Source organism: Acinonyx jubatus, chromosome X (genome assembly GCF_027475565.1).
Source record: "Acinonyx jubatus isolate Ajub_Pintada_27869175 chromosome X, VMU_Ajub_asm_v1.0, whole genome shotgun sequence".
Taxonomy (NCBI): Eukaryota; Metazoa; Chordata; class Mammalia; order Carnivora; family Felidae; genus Acinonyx; species Acinonyx jubatus.
In genome coordinates this window covers 60,031,926-60,047,129 of record NC_069389.1, presented here as the reverse complement: position 1 = coordinate 60,047,129, position 15,204 = coordinate 60,031,926, and positions in this window count along the sequence as shown.

Sequence of the window (15,204 nt, the reverse complement as noted above, 5' to 3'; positions counted from 1 at the left end):
ACTGAGCAATGTATAGAACTGTTGTATCACTATATTGTACACCTTAAACTAATATAACATTGTATGTCAACTATCCTGGAATTACAATTATAAACTTAATTTTAAAAAGTAAAAAGGATGGACACCTGGGTGGCTCAGTCAGTTATGCAACTGATTTTTGGTTTTGGCTCAGGTCATTTTCTCACAGTTCATGGGTTCAAGCTGACAGCGCTGACAGCATGGAGCCTTCTTGGGATCTCTCTCTCACCCTCTCTGCCCCCCACAGCTTGCTCTCTCAATAAATAAATAAATAAATAAATAAATAAATAAATAAATAAAATTAACAAATTTTTAAAGTAAAAAGGAGAAAAGATTTGATATACTAGAATCATAACTCAACCTAATAAAGTTCATATATGAGAAGCCCACAGCTAACAGCATACTCAATGGTGATATGTTGACAGTTTTTCCTTCAAATTAGTAATAAGACAAAGATTTCCAGTCTCACCCATTCTGTTCAATACAGTTCTGAAAGTCCTAAGTAGAGCAATTAGTCAAGAAAAAGAAATGAAAGGCATCCATTTTGGAAAGGGAAAAACAAAAATGGTTTTTGTCTGCAGATGGCAATCTTATATATCAAAAACCCTAAAGATTCCACGAAAAAACCTTTTAGAACCAATAAATGAATTTGGTAATGTTGTGGTACATAAAATATACATACAAAAATCAGTTGCATTTCTATTCTCTAATAATGATATGTTTGAAAGGGAAATAAATAAAATCATCCAACTTACCATAGCATGAAAAACAATAAAATATTTAGGAATAAATTTAGCTAAGAAGGGAAAAGATCTGAAAACTACAAGACATTAATAAAAAAAGTAAGACACAAAATAGGAAAGATACCCTGTGTTTATGAATCAGAGGAATTAATATTGTTAAAAATGTTCGTACTACCCCAAGACACCTATAGATTCAATGCAATTTCTATGAAAATCCCAATGACATTTTTCAGAGAAATAGAAAAAAACAATCCTAAAATTTGTATGGAACCACAAAAGGCCGTCAATAGACAAAACAATCTTGAGATAGAATAATCAAGCTAGAGATATCACACTTCCTGATTTCAAACTGTACTACAAAACTATACTAATTAAAATAGTATGGTACTGCAAAAAAAGAGACACATAGACCAATGGGACAGAATCAAGAGTCCAGAAATAAACTCATGCTTATACAGTTAACTAATATTTGACAAGGCAGCCAAGAACACTCAACAGGGAAGAGTATTTTCAATAAATGGTGTTGGGAAAACTGGACATTCACATACACAAAAATAAAACTGGATGCCTCTGTCATATCATTCGTAAAAATTAATTCAAAATAAATTAAAAACTTAAACTTAAGACCTGAAACCATAACATTCCTAGAAAAATACACAGGAAAAAATCTCTTTAAAGTTGGTTTTTTCCAGAACTTGCTGGGTCACAGAGGCTGGTGAGCACCATGGTTTACATTCCCCTTCCACCTCAATAGTGCAGATAGGAACATGGTCCAGGAGCCCTAGCTGGTCTACAACCGCAGTGAGCCCCAGGCCTGTATCCCACAATAGCCCCAACTGTCCCACAAAGGCAGGCCCAACATGGTATGGTGTTCACCAAGACATCCCAGGACAGTGCTCACTACAAGTTCCAATCATCTTGTCAAAGTGACAAAGATGCAGAGCATCCTGGAACACTCCAGGCCCATAGCACTTTAGTTCCAGACAACTTGCCAAGGTACCCCTGGTGTGGAGCATTCCAGGAGCTCCCAGCTCATACCAGCTTCAACTCAAGTTGTCCCATCAGTGTCACCTCTGTTCAGAGTGCTCAGGGACCATGGCCCATGCCTGCCTTATTTCTAGTCATCCCTCCGGGGTGCTCCCTGCATGGAGCACACTGACATACAGCAGCTTATATTGGCCTAGGTTCCAGCCATCCCATAAGCACACCCCAGCACACAGCACCTAGGGACTCGTGGCTGACACCCCTGCCTAAGCTCCATCTTCTCTACCATAGTACCCCTCCACAGACTACCCCAGAAATCTCATCCATGACTGTCTCAATTCCAGGCACCCCAAAAGGGTGCCCCCTGAATGGAGCACTCAAAGACCCCCCTGGCCTATACCAAATTTGGCACCAGCCAGCCTGCCAGGGTGCCCCTTTCACAAAATGACACAGGATCTCCAAGCTTGCACCCAGTTCAACTTCAGCTGTCCAGCCAGGACACCCTCTGCACAAAGACCTGGGAATACCCCCAGCCCACACCCACTTCAGCTCTGGCCACTCCATCAGGGTGACTCTAGCACAGAGTACCCTCAAATCCCCATCCCACAACAGGCACAGCTCCAGCCAGCTATCCAAAATGATCAGGCACAGTGTACAAAGTGGACAGCCATACATATTCCTTCTAGTTTAGGAGAATAGTTGTTCTACATAATTCATAGAAACAAACACAGAAAGTCAAGCAAAATGAGGAGAACAAGACAAAGTGCCAGAAAAAGAACTAAATGAAGTGAAGATAAGCAACATTCCTGATAAGAACTTCAAAATAATTCTCATAAAGAACTTCAAAATAATGCTCATAAAGATGCTCACCAAACTGGAGAAAACAGGAAATAAACTTACTGAGAATTTCAACAAAATATAAAAACAATAAAAAAGAACAAATCAGAGATGAAAAATACAGTAACTAAAATAAAAAATACACAAGAGAAAATCAATATTAGATTAGAAGATGCAGAAAAACAAATTAGTGATCTGGAACATAGGGTAATGGAAAGCACACAAGCTGAGCAGCAAAAAGAGAAAAGAAAAAAGTTAGGATAGATTAAGTGACATCTTGGATAACATAAAGCAAACAAACACTTACATTATAGAGATGCCAGAAGAAGAAGAAGGAGGAGGAGGAGGAGAAGGGGGAGGAGGAGGGGGAGGGGGAGGGGGAGGAGGGAGAGAGAAAAGGGCAGAAAACTTATTTGAAGAAATAATAGCTAGAATCTTCTCTAGCCTAGGGAAGGAAACAGACATCCGGGTTCAGAAAGCACAGAAAGTTCCAAACATAATAAATCCGAGGAGGTACACACCATGACACATAATAATTAAAATGTCAAAGATTAAAAATGAGAATATTTGAAGGCCAGCAATGTAGAAGCAACTAGTTATGTACAAGAAAAAATCCATAAGTCCATCAGTGGATTTTTAAGCAAAAATATTGCAGATCAGAAGAAAGTGTCATAATATATTTTAAGTGCTGGAAGAAAAAAACTGCATTCAAGAGTATTCTATCTAGCAAGGTTATCATTCAGATTTGAATTTAAGTTAAAGAATTTCCCAAACAAAAGTTATAGGAGTTCATCACCACTAAACAGGCCTTACAAATAATGTTAAAAGGACATATTTAAGTAAAAATAAAAGGCCAAAATTAAAGGTAAGGAAAATATGAAAGGAAAATATTTCGTGAGCAAAAGGAAACATACAGTAAAGGTAGCAGAGCAATCACTTATAAACCTAGTATGAAGGTCAAAAGACAAAAGTAGTAAAATTAGTTATATGTTAAAAATAGTTCAGGGAACTTACAATATAAAATACATAAAATATGACAACATATGCATAAAATGTAGAGGGGGGAGTAAAAAGGAATTTCTTTTAGAATGTGTTCAAACTTACATGACTGTTAACTTAATATAGACTGCTATATACTTGAGGATGTTATATATGAATGTCATGACAACCACAAATCAAAAACCTATAACAGATACACAGAAAATAAAAAGGAAAAATATAAGCATAACACTACAGAAAATCATCAATCACAAGATAAGAGAAGAAAGGAACAGAAACAAAACTACAACAATAACCAGAACATAATTAACAAAATTGCAGTAAGTACATACCCATCAAAAATTACTTTAAATGTAGATGGTGTAGGGGCGCCTGGGTGGCTCAGTCAGTTAAGCGTCTGACTTCGGCTGAGGTCATGATCTCACGGTTTGTGAGTTTGAGCCCCATGTTGGGCTCTGTGCTGAGAGCTCAGAGCCTGGAGTCTGCTTCAGATTCTGTGTCTCCTCCTCTCTCTGCCCCTCCCATACTCATGCTCTGTCTCTCAATAATAAATAAACATTAAAAAATTTAAAAAAATTAAAAATTAAAAAATAAATGTAGATGGTCTAAATGTTCTAATCAAAATACACACAATGATGAAATGAATAAATAGTAAGATTCATCTATATGGTGCCTACAAGTAACTCACATCAGACCTAAAGACACATTAAGACTAAAAATGAAAGGATGGAAAAAGATATCTCATGCAAATGGAAGTTTAAAAAAGCCAGGATAACAATACTTACATCAGACAGAATAGACTTTATTTATTTATTTTTAATATGAAATTTATTGTCAAATTGGTTTCCATACAACACCCAGTGCTCATCCCAACAGGTGCCTTCCTCAATGCCCATCACCCACTTTCAAAATAGAGTTTAAAACAAAGACTGTAACATGAGACAAAGAAGAGCACTGCATAATGATAAGAAGATATAGCACTTGTAAATATCTATGAATTCAATATTGGAGTACCTAATACTATATATATATATATATATATATATATATATATATATATATATATAAAATGTGTATATGTATACACACACACACACACAAATAAGAAAAACAAGTGAGAGCTTGTCATTGGAACAACATGAATGGAGTTAGAAGGTAATATGATAAGTGAAATAAATCACACTGAGAAGTACAAATAGCGTATGATTTCACTCATATGTGGAATCTAAAACAAATGAATAAACAAAAGCAGAAGCAGACATAAATACAAAGAACAAGCTGATGTTTGCCAGAGGGGAGTTTGATGTGGGGATGGGAAAACAGGTGAAAGGGAGAGGGCAATACAGACTTCCAGTTACGGAATGAATAAGTCATGGGAATCAAAGACCCAGCATAAGGAGTACAGTAAATTACATTACAATAATGATGTAAGGAGACAGATGGTTGCCACACTTTGGTGAACATAGCATGGTATATAAACTTGTCATATCACAAAGTTGGTCACCTTAAACTAATGTAACATTGTGTGTCAATTATACTTCAATGAAAAAAATTAAGATGGTGCTGTAGGAAGATCCTGAACTCACTTTCTCCCACAGAAACAAAAAAAAAATAAGATATGAATGGAACAATTTCCTCTGAAAAGAAAACTGAGAACTGGCTGAATAATTAGTCTACAATAAAGAATAAAAGGGCCACATTGAAAGAGGTAGGTGAAGTAGAGTTGTGGTGTCATTAAAAATTCCATCCCTGGAGTGGCAATCCACTGGAGAGATCTTGCAAATAAGGAAATCCTCTTTGAGGAGTAAGTGGTTTGTTCTCCACATCAGGTACCACAACCCTTAGACCTACACTGAATAGATAAGGCCCCAATATATCTGGTTTGTCAAAGCAGTAGGGCATACTTCCAGGAGAACCATGGGGCTATAGGGAGGAGATTCCACACTTAAAAGATTCACATGCAGATTCACTTAGTCTGGGACCCAGCACAAAAGCAGCAGTTTGAAAAGAGGCTAGACCACATGTGAAGGAGATTCATTTGTTAATCTTAAAGCATTTTCCAGGGGATCAAAAGCCTGTTGAGACTCTCACCAGGGACAGAAGTACTAATGGATGCCAGTTTTATGTTCTCTCTTTACCTTGTTAGCACTGGTGCTAGCAGGTGCAATTTTTTCACTCTAGTTTCTGCCAGCCGACACCACTCCTGCAGCACTGTCAAAGAAAGCTGACAAACACCCCCATCCATCATGTCACTCTTGTAGCAGATGAATACCCCACCTTTCACAGTCCCCTAAAGGCAGTGGGCATATATAGCCCATACAGAGGATGACCCTTGAGTGCTGGGCTATGGTAGCCAGGGGAACTGCATTTCTGGGCACCAGGGGCCTGAAACAATTGAATAAACAGTTCAAGAGAAAATTAAAAACTAGGAGAAGGTTAAACAAAGTTTACATCTGACAAAGGGCCAACCTTTAAAAACTGAGATTATAGTTGTCTTCCATAACACACAGAGACAGAGAGTCAAGCAAAATGAGAAAACAGAATTTGTTCCAAATGAAAGAACAAGATAAAACCCCAGGAAAAAACTTTAATAAAATAGAAGCAAGTAATTTACCTCATAAAGAGTTTAAAGTGATGGTCATAAAAATGCTTGCCAGACATGGGAGATGAACGAATGAATACAGTGAGAACTTCAGCAAAGTATAAAAAATATAAAAGTTACCAAAAAGAAGAAACAGGTGTAAAATACAGTAACTGATTTAAAAGATTTTAGAGGGGTTCAACAGCAGAGTAGATGAAGCAGGAAAAAAATCAGTGATCTTAAAGTCAGAATAATGGAACTCACCAAAACAGAGCAGCAAAAGTAAAAAGAAGTTTTAAAAATTGAAGATCTAGTAAGAGACCTATGGGACACAACTAAGAAGAAAAGCATTTACATTATTGGGGTCTCAGGAGGAGGAGAAAAATAAGGCAGAAAAAAATATTTGAGGAAATAATGACTGAAAACTTTCCAACCTTGAGGAAGTAAGCAGACAGGGAAATCCAGGAATCTCAGATAATTCCAAACATGATGAACCCAAAAGGCCCACACCAATACACATTATTATTAAAATGTCAAAAGATAAAGAGATAATATTAGAAGTAGCAAAGGAGGCAGGGCCTGCCTGCTCTCCCAACTTGAGAGTGTACTGTCTTTTATGAAACTTCTGCTTTCACCTTGGGCACTGATTTCTAATTCTTTTTTTTTTAAATATGAAATTTATTGTCAAATTGGTTTCAATACAACACCCAGTGTTCATCGCAACAGGTGACCCCCTCAATACCCATCACCTCCCCTCCCCTCTCTCCCACCCCCCATCGACCCTCAGTTTGTTCTCAGTTTTTAAGATACTCTTATGTTTTGGCTCCCTCCCTCTCTAACCTTTTTTTTTCATTCCCCTTCCCCAAGGTCTTCTGTTAAGTTTCTCAAGATTCACATAAGAGTGAAAACATATGGCATCTGTCTTACTCTGTATGACTTATTTCACTTAGCATAACACTCTCCAGTTCCATCCACATTGCTACAAAAGGCCATATTTCATTCTTTGTCATTACCACGTAGTAACCCATTGTGTATACAAACCACAAGTTCTTTATCCATTCATCAGTTGATGGACATTTAGGCTCTTTCCATAATTTGGCTATTGTTGAAAGTGCTGCTATAAACATTGGGGTACAAGTACCCCTATGTATCACCACTCCTGTATCCCTTGGGTAAATTCCTAGCAGTGCTATTGCTGGGTCATAGGGTAGATCTATTTTTAATTTTTTGAGGAACCTCCACACTGTTTTCCAGATCGGCTGCACCAGTTTGCATTCCCACCAACAGTGCAGGAGGGTTCCTGTTTCTCCACATCCTCCCCAGCATCTACAGTCTTCTTGGTTTGTTCATTTTAGCCACTCTGACTGGTGTGAGGTGGTGTCTCAGTGTGGTTTTGATTTGTATTTCCCTGATGAGGAGCGACGTTCAGCATATTTTCATGTGCCTGTTGGCCATCCGGATGTCTTCTTTAGAGAAGTGTCTATTCATGCTTTCTGCCCATTTCTTCACTGGATTATTTGTTTTTTGGGTGTGGAGTTTGGTGAGTTCTTTATAGATTTTGGATACTAGCCCTTAGTCCGATATATCATTTGCAAATATCTTTTCCCATTCCGTTGGTTGCCTTTTAGTTTTGTTGATTGTTTCCTTTGCAGTGCAGAAGCCTTTTATCTTCATGAGGTCTCAATAGTTCATTTTTGCCTTTAATTCCCTTGCCTTTGGAGGTGTGTCAAGTAAGAAATTGCTGTGGCTGAGGTCAGAGAGGTTTTTTCCTGCTTTCTCCTATAGGATTTTGATGGTTTCCTGTCTCACATTCAGGTCCTTCATGCACTTTGAATTTATTTCTGTGAATGGTGTCAGAAAGTGGTCTAGTTTCATTGTTCTACATGTTGCTGTCCAGTTTTCCCAGCACCATTTGTTACAGAGACTGTCTTTTTTCCATTGGATACTTTTTCCTGCTTTGTCAAAAATTAGTTGGCCATAGTTTTGTGGGTCCAATTCTGGAGTCTCTATTCTATTCCATTGGTCTGTGTGTCTGTTTTTGTGCCAATACCATGCTGTTTTTATGATTACAGCTTTGTAGTAGAGGCAAAGGTCTGGTATTGTGATGCCTCCTGCTTTGGTCTTCTTCTTCAAAATTACTTTGGCTATTCGGGGTCTTTTGGGGTTCCATTCAAATTTTAGATTCCTTGTTCTAGCTTTGAGAAGAATGCTGGTGCAATTTTGCTTGGGATTGCAGTGAATGTGTAGATAGCTTTGGGTAGTATTGACATTTTAACAATATTTATTCTTCCAATCCATAAGCACGGATTGTTTTTCCATTTCTTTATATCTTCTTCAATTTCCTTCATTAGCTTTCTACAGTTTTCAGCATACAGATCTTTTACATCTTTGGTTAGATTTATCCCTAGGTATTTTATGGTTCTTGGTGCAATTGTAAATGGGATCAGTTACTTTGTCTTTCTGTTGCTTCATTATTAGTGTAGAAGAATGCAACTGGTTTCTGTACATAAATTTTGTATCCTGTGACTGATGAATTCATGTATGAGTTCTAGCAGACTTTTGGTGGAGTCTATTGGATTTTCTATGTATAATATCATGTCATCTGCAAAAAGTGAAAGCTTGACTTCATCTTTGCCAATTTTGATGCCTTTGATTTCCTTTTGTTGTCTGATTGCTGATGCTAGCACTTCCAACACTATGTTAAACAACAGCAGTGAGAGTGGACATTCCTGTCGTGTTCCTGATCTCCAAGGGAAAGCTCTCAGTTTTTCCCCATTGAGGATGATGTTAGCTGTGGGCTTTTCATAAATGGCTTTGATGATGTTTAAGTATGTTCCTTCTATCCCGACTTTCTCGAGGGTTTTTATTAAGAAAGGATGCTGAATTTTGTCAAATGCTTTTTCTGTTTCTATTAATAGGATCATGTGGTTCTTATCTTTCCTTTTAGTAATGTGATGTATCACATTGATTGATTTGCGAATGTTGAACTAGCCCTGCATCCCAGGAATGAATCCCACTTGATCATGGTGAATAATTCTTTTCATATGCTGTTGAATTCCATTTGCTAGTATCTTGTTGACAATTTTGCATTCATATTCATCAGGGATATTGGCCTGTGGTGTTTTTTTTTTTTCTGGGTCTCTGTCTGCTTTGGGAATCAAAGGAATGCTGGCTTCATACAATGACTCTGGAAGATTTCTTTCCCTTTCCATTTGTTGGAGCAGCATGAGAAGAATAGGCATTATCTCTGCTTTATTTTTTTATATGAAATTTATTGTCAAATTGGTTTCCATACAACACCCAGTGCTCATCCCAAAAGGTGCCCTCCTCAATACCCATCACCCACCCTCTCCTCCCTCCCACCCCCCATCAACCCTCAGTTTGTTCTCAGTTTTTAACAGTCTCTTATGCTTTGGCTGTCTCCCACTCTAACCTCTTTTTTTTTTTCCTTCCCCTCCCCCAAGGGTTCCTGTTAAGTTTCTCAGGATCCACATAAGAGTGAAACCATATGGTATCTGTCTTTCTCTGTATGGCTTATTTCACTTAGCATCACACTCTCCAGTTCCATCCACGTTGCTACAAAAGGCCATATTTCATTTTTTCTCATTGCCACGTAGTATTCCATTGTGTATATAAACCACAATTTCTTTATCCATTCATCAGTTGATGGACATTTAGGCTCTTTCCATAATTTGGCTATTGTTGAGAGTGCTGCTATGAACATTGGGGTACAAGTGCCCTATGCATCAGTACTCCTGTATCCCTTGGGTAAATTCCTAGCAGTGCTATTGCTGGGTCATAGGGTAGGTCTATTTTTAATTTTCTGAGGAACCTCCACACTGCTTTCCAGAGTGGCTGCACCAATTTGCATTCCCACCAAGTGCAAGAGGGTTCCCGTTTCTCCACATCCTCTCCAGCATCTATAGTCTCCTGATTTGTTCATTTTGGCCACTCTGACTGCCGTGAGGTGATACCTGAGTGTGGTTTTGATTTGTATTTCCCTGATAAGGAGCGACGCTGAACATCTTTTCATGTGCCTGTTGGCCATCTGGATGTCTTCTTTAGAGAAGTGTCTATACATGTTTTCTGCCCATTTCTTCACTGGGTTATTTGTTTTTCGGGTGTGGAGTTTGGTGAGCTCTTTATAGATTTTGGATACTAGCCCTTTGTCCGATATGTCATTTGCAGATATCTTTTCCCATTCTGTTGGTTGTCTTTTAGTTTTGTTGGTTGTTTCCTTTGCTGTGCAGAAGCTTTTATCTTCATAAGGTCCCAGTAATTCACTTTTGCTTTTAATTCCCTTGCCTTTGGGGATGTGTCGAGTAAGAGATTGCTACGGCTGAGGTCAGAGAGGTCTTTTCCTGCTTTCTCCTCTAGGGTTTTGATGGTTTCCTGTCTCACCGTCAAGTCCTTTATCCATTTTGAGCTTATTTTTGTGAATGGTGTGAGAAAGTGGTCTAGTTTCAACCTTCTGCATGTTGCTGTCCAGTTCTCCCAGCACCATTTGTTAAAGAGACTGTCTTTTTTCCATTGGATGTTCTTTCCTGCTTTGTCAAAGATGAGTTGGCCATACGTTTCTGGGTCTAGTTCTGGGGTTCCTATTCTATTCCATTGGTCTATGTGTCTGTTTTTGTGCCAATACCATGCTGTCTTGATGATGACAGCTTTGTAGTAGAGGCTAAAGTCTGGGATTGTGATGCCTCCTGCTTTGGTCTTCTTCTACAAAATTACTTTGGCTATTCGGGGCCTTTTGTGGTTCCATATGAATTTTAGGATTGCTTGTTCTAGTTTTGAGAAGAATGCTGGTGCAATTTTGATTGGGATTGCATTGAATGTGTAGATAGCTTTGGGTAGTGTTGACATTTTGACAATATTTATTCTTCCAATCCATGAGCAGGGAATGTCTTTCCATTTCTTTAAATCTTCTTCAATTACCTTCATAAGCTTTCTATAGTTTTCAGCATACAGATTTTTTACATCTTTGGTTAGATTTATTCCTAGGTATTTTATGCTTCTTGGTGCAATTGTGAATGGGATCAGTTTCTTTATTTGTCTTTCTGTTGCTTCATTGTTAGTGGATAAGAATGCAACTGATTTCTGTACATTGATTTTTTATCCTGCAACTTTGCTGAATTCATGTATCAGTTCTAGCAGACTTTTGGTGGAGTCTATTGGATTTTCCATGTATAATATCATGTCATCTGCAAAAAGTGAAAGCTTGACTTCGTTTTTTCCAATTTTGATGCCTTTGATTTCCTTTTGTTGTCTGATTGCTGATGCTAGAACTTCCAACACTATGTTAAACAACAGCGGTGAGAGTGGGCATCCCTGTCGTGTTCCTGATCTCAGGGAAAAAGCTCTCAGTTTTTCCCCGTTGAGGATGATGTTAGCTGTGGGCTTTTCATAAATGGCTTTTATGATCTTTAAGTATGTTCCTTCTATCCCGACTTTCTCAAGGGTTTTTATTAAGAAAGGGTGCTGGATTTTGTCAAAGGCCTTTTCTGCATCGATTGACAGGATCATATGGTTCTTCTCCTTTTTTTTGTTAATGTGATGTATCACGTTGATTGATTTGCGAATGTTGAACCAGCCCTGCATCCCAGGAATGAATCCCACTTGATCATGGTGAATCATTCTTTTTATATGCCGTTGAATTCGATTTGCTAGTATCTTATTGAGAATTTTTTCATCCATATTCATCAGGGATATTGGCCTGTAGTTCTCTTTTTTTACTGGGTCTCTGTCTGGTTTAGGAATCAAAGGAATACTGGCTTCATAGAATGAGTCTGGAAGTTTTCCTTCCCTTTCTATTTCTTGGAATAGCTTGAGAAGGATAGGTATTATCTCTGCTTTAAACGTCTGGTAGAACTCCCCTGGGAAGCCATCTGGTCCTGGACTCTTATTTGTTGGGAGATTTTTGATAACTGCTTCAATTTATTCGCTGGTTATGGGTCTGTTCAAGCGTTCTATTTCCTCCTGATTGAGTTTTGGAAGAGTGTGGGTGTTCAGGAATTTGTCCATTTCTTCCAGGTTGTCCAATTTGTTGGCAGATAATTTTTCATAGTATTCCCTGATAATTGTTTGTATCTCTGAGGGATTGGTTGTAATAATACCATTTTCATTCATGATTTTATCTATTTGGGTCATCTCCCTTTTCTTTTTGAGAAGCCTGGCTGGAGGTTTGTCAATTTTGTTTATTTTTTCAAAAAACCAAGTCTTGCTTTCGTTGATCTACTCTACAGTTTTTTTAGAGTCTATATTGTTTATTTCTGCTCTGATTATTATTTCTCTTCTTCTGCTGGGTTTAGGCTGCCTGTGCTGTTCTGCTTCTGTTTCCTTTAGGTGTGCTGTTAGATTTTGTAGTTGGGATTTTTCTTGTTTCTTGAGATAGGCCTGGATTGCAATGTATTTTCCTCTCAGGACTGCCTTCACTGCGTCCCAAAGCGTTTGGATTGTTGTATTTTCATTTTCGTTTGTTTTCATATATTTTTTCATTTCTTCTCTAATTGCCTGGTTGACCCACTCATTCGTTAGTAGGGTGTTCTTTAACCTCCATGCTTTTGGAGTTTTTCCAGACTTTTTCCTGTGGTTGATTTCAAGCTCCATAGCATTGTGGTCTGAAAGTATGCATGGTATAATTTCAATTCTTGTAAACTTATGAAGGGCTGTTTTGTGACCCAGTATATGCTCTATCTTGGAGAATGTTCCATGTGCACTCGAGAAGAAAGTATATTCTGTTGCTTTGGGATGCAGAGTTCTAAATAGATCTGTCAAGTCCATCTGATCCAATGTGTCATTCAGGGCCCTTGTTTCTTTATTGACCGTGTGTCTAGATGATCTCTCCATTTCTGTAAGTGGAGTGTTAAAGTCCCCTGCAATTACCACTTTCTTATCAATAAGGTTGCTTGTGTTTATGAATAATTGTTTTATATATTTGGGGGTCCGGTATTCGGCGCATAGACATTTATAATTGTTAGCTCTTCCTGATGGATAGACCCTGTAATTATTATATAATGTCCTTCTTCATCTCTTGTTACAGCCTTTAATTTAAAGTCTAGTTTGTCTGATATAAGTATGGCTACTCCAGCTTTCTTTTGGCTTCCAGTAGCATGATAAATAGTTCTCCATCCCCTCACTCTCAATCTGAAGGTGTCCTCAGGTCTAAAATGAGTCTCTTGTAGACAGCAAATAGATGGGTCTTGTTTTTTTATCCATTCTGATACCCTATGTCTTTTGGTTGGCACATTTAATCCATTTACATTCAGTGTTATTATAGAAAGATACGGGTTTAGAGTCATTGTGATGTCTGTATGTTTTATGCTTGTAGTGATGTCTCTGGTACTTTGTCTCACAGGGTCCCCCTTAGGATCTCTTGTAGGGCTGGTTTAGTGGTGACAAATTCCTTCAGTTTTTGTTTGTTTGGGAAGACCTTTATCTCTCCTTCTATTCTAAATGACAGACTTGCTGGATAAAGGATTCTCGGCTGCATATTTTTTCTGTCTAGCACACTGAAAATATCGTGCCAATTCTTTCTGGCCTGCCAAGTTTCAAAAGAGAGATCAGTCAGGAGTCTTATAGGTCTCCCTTCATATGTGAGGGCACGTTTATCCCTTGCTGCTTTCAGAATTTTCTCTTTATCCTTGTATTTTGACAGTTTCACTATGGTATGTCGTGCAGAAGATCGATTCAAGTTACGTCTGAAGGGAGTTCTCTGTGCCTCTTGGATTTCAATGCCTTTTTCCTTTCCCAGTTCAGGGAAGTTCTCAGCTATTATTTCTTCAAGTAGCCCTTCAGCACCTTTCCCTCTCTCTTCCTCCTCTGGGATACCAATTATGCGTATATTATTTCTTTTTAGTGTATCACTTAGTTCTCTAATTTTCCCCTCATACTCCTGGATTTTTTTTATCTCTCTTTCTCTCAGCTTCCTCTTTTTCCATAACTTTATCTTCTAGTTCACCTATTCTCTCCTCTGCCTCTTCAATCCGAGCTGTCGTCGTTTCCATTTTGTTTTGCATTTCGTTTAAAGCACTTTTCAGCTCCTCATGACTGTTCCTTAGTCCCTTGATCTCTGTAGCAAGAGATTCTCTGCTGTCCTCTATACTGTTTTCAAGCCCAGCGATTAATTTTATGACTATTATTCTAAATTCACTTTCTGTTATATTATTTAAATCCTTTTTGATCATTCATAAGCTGTTGTTATTTCCTGGAGATTCTTCTGAGGGGAATTCTTCCGCTTGGTCATTTTGGATAGTCCCTGGCGTGGTGAGGACCTGCAGGGCACTTCCCCTGTGCTGTGGTGTATAACTGGATTGGTGGGCGGGGCCGCAGTCAGACCTGATGTGTGCCCCCAGCCCACCGCTGGGGCCACAGTGAGACTGGTGTGTGCCTTCTCTTCCCCTCTCCTAAGGGCGGGATTCACTGTGGGGTGGCGTGGCCCATCTGGGATACCTGCACACTGCCAGACTTGTGATGCTGGGGATCTGGCTTATTAGCTGGGGTGGGTAGGCAAGGTCACGGGGGCAGGAGGGGCAGGCTTAGCTTGCTTCTCCTTAGGTGATCCACTTCAGGAGGGGCCCTGTGGCATCGGGGGGAGTCAGATCCGCTGCCGGAGGTTAGGCTCCGCAGAAGCACAGAGTTGGTTGTTTGTGCTGAGCGAGCAAGTTCCCTGGCAGGAACTGGTTCCCTTTGGGATTTTGGCTGGGGGATGGGCGGGGGAGATGGCGCTGGCGAGCACCTTTGTTCCCCACCAAACTGAGCTCTGTCGTCCGGGGGCTCAGCAGCTCTCCCTCCCTTTGTCCTCCAGCCTTCCCACTTTCTGAGCAGAGCTGTTAACTTATGACCTCCCAGATGCTAAGTCGCGCTTGCTGTCGGAACACAGTCTGTCAGGCCCCTCCGCTTTTGCCAGCCACACTCAGGGGCTCTGCTTGGCCAGGGAACTGCCCCTCCGCCCCGGCTCCCTCCCGCCAGTCCGTGGAGCGTGCACCGCCTAGCCGTCCTTCCTACCCTCTTCCGTGGGCCTCTCATCTGCGCTTGGCTCCAGAG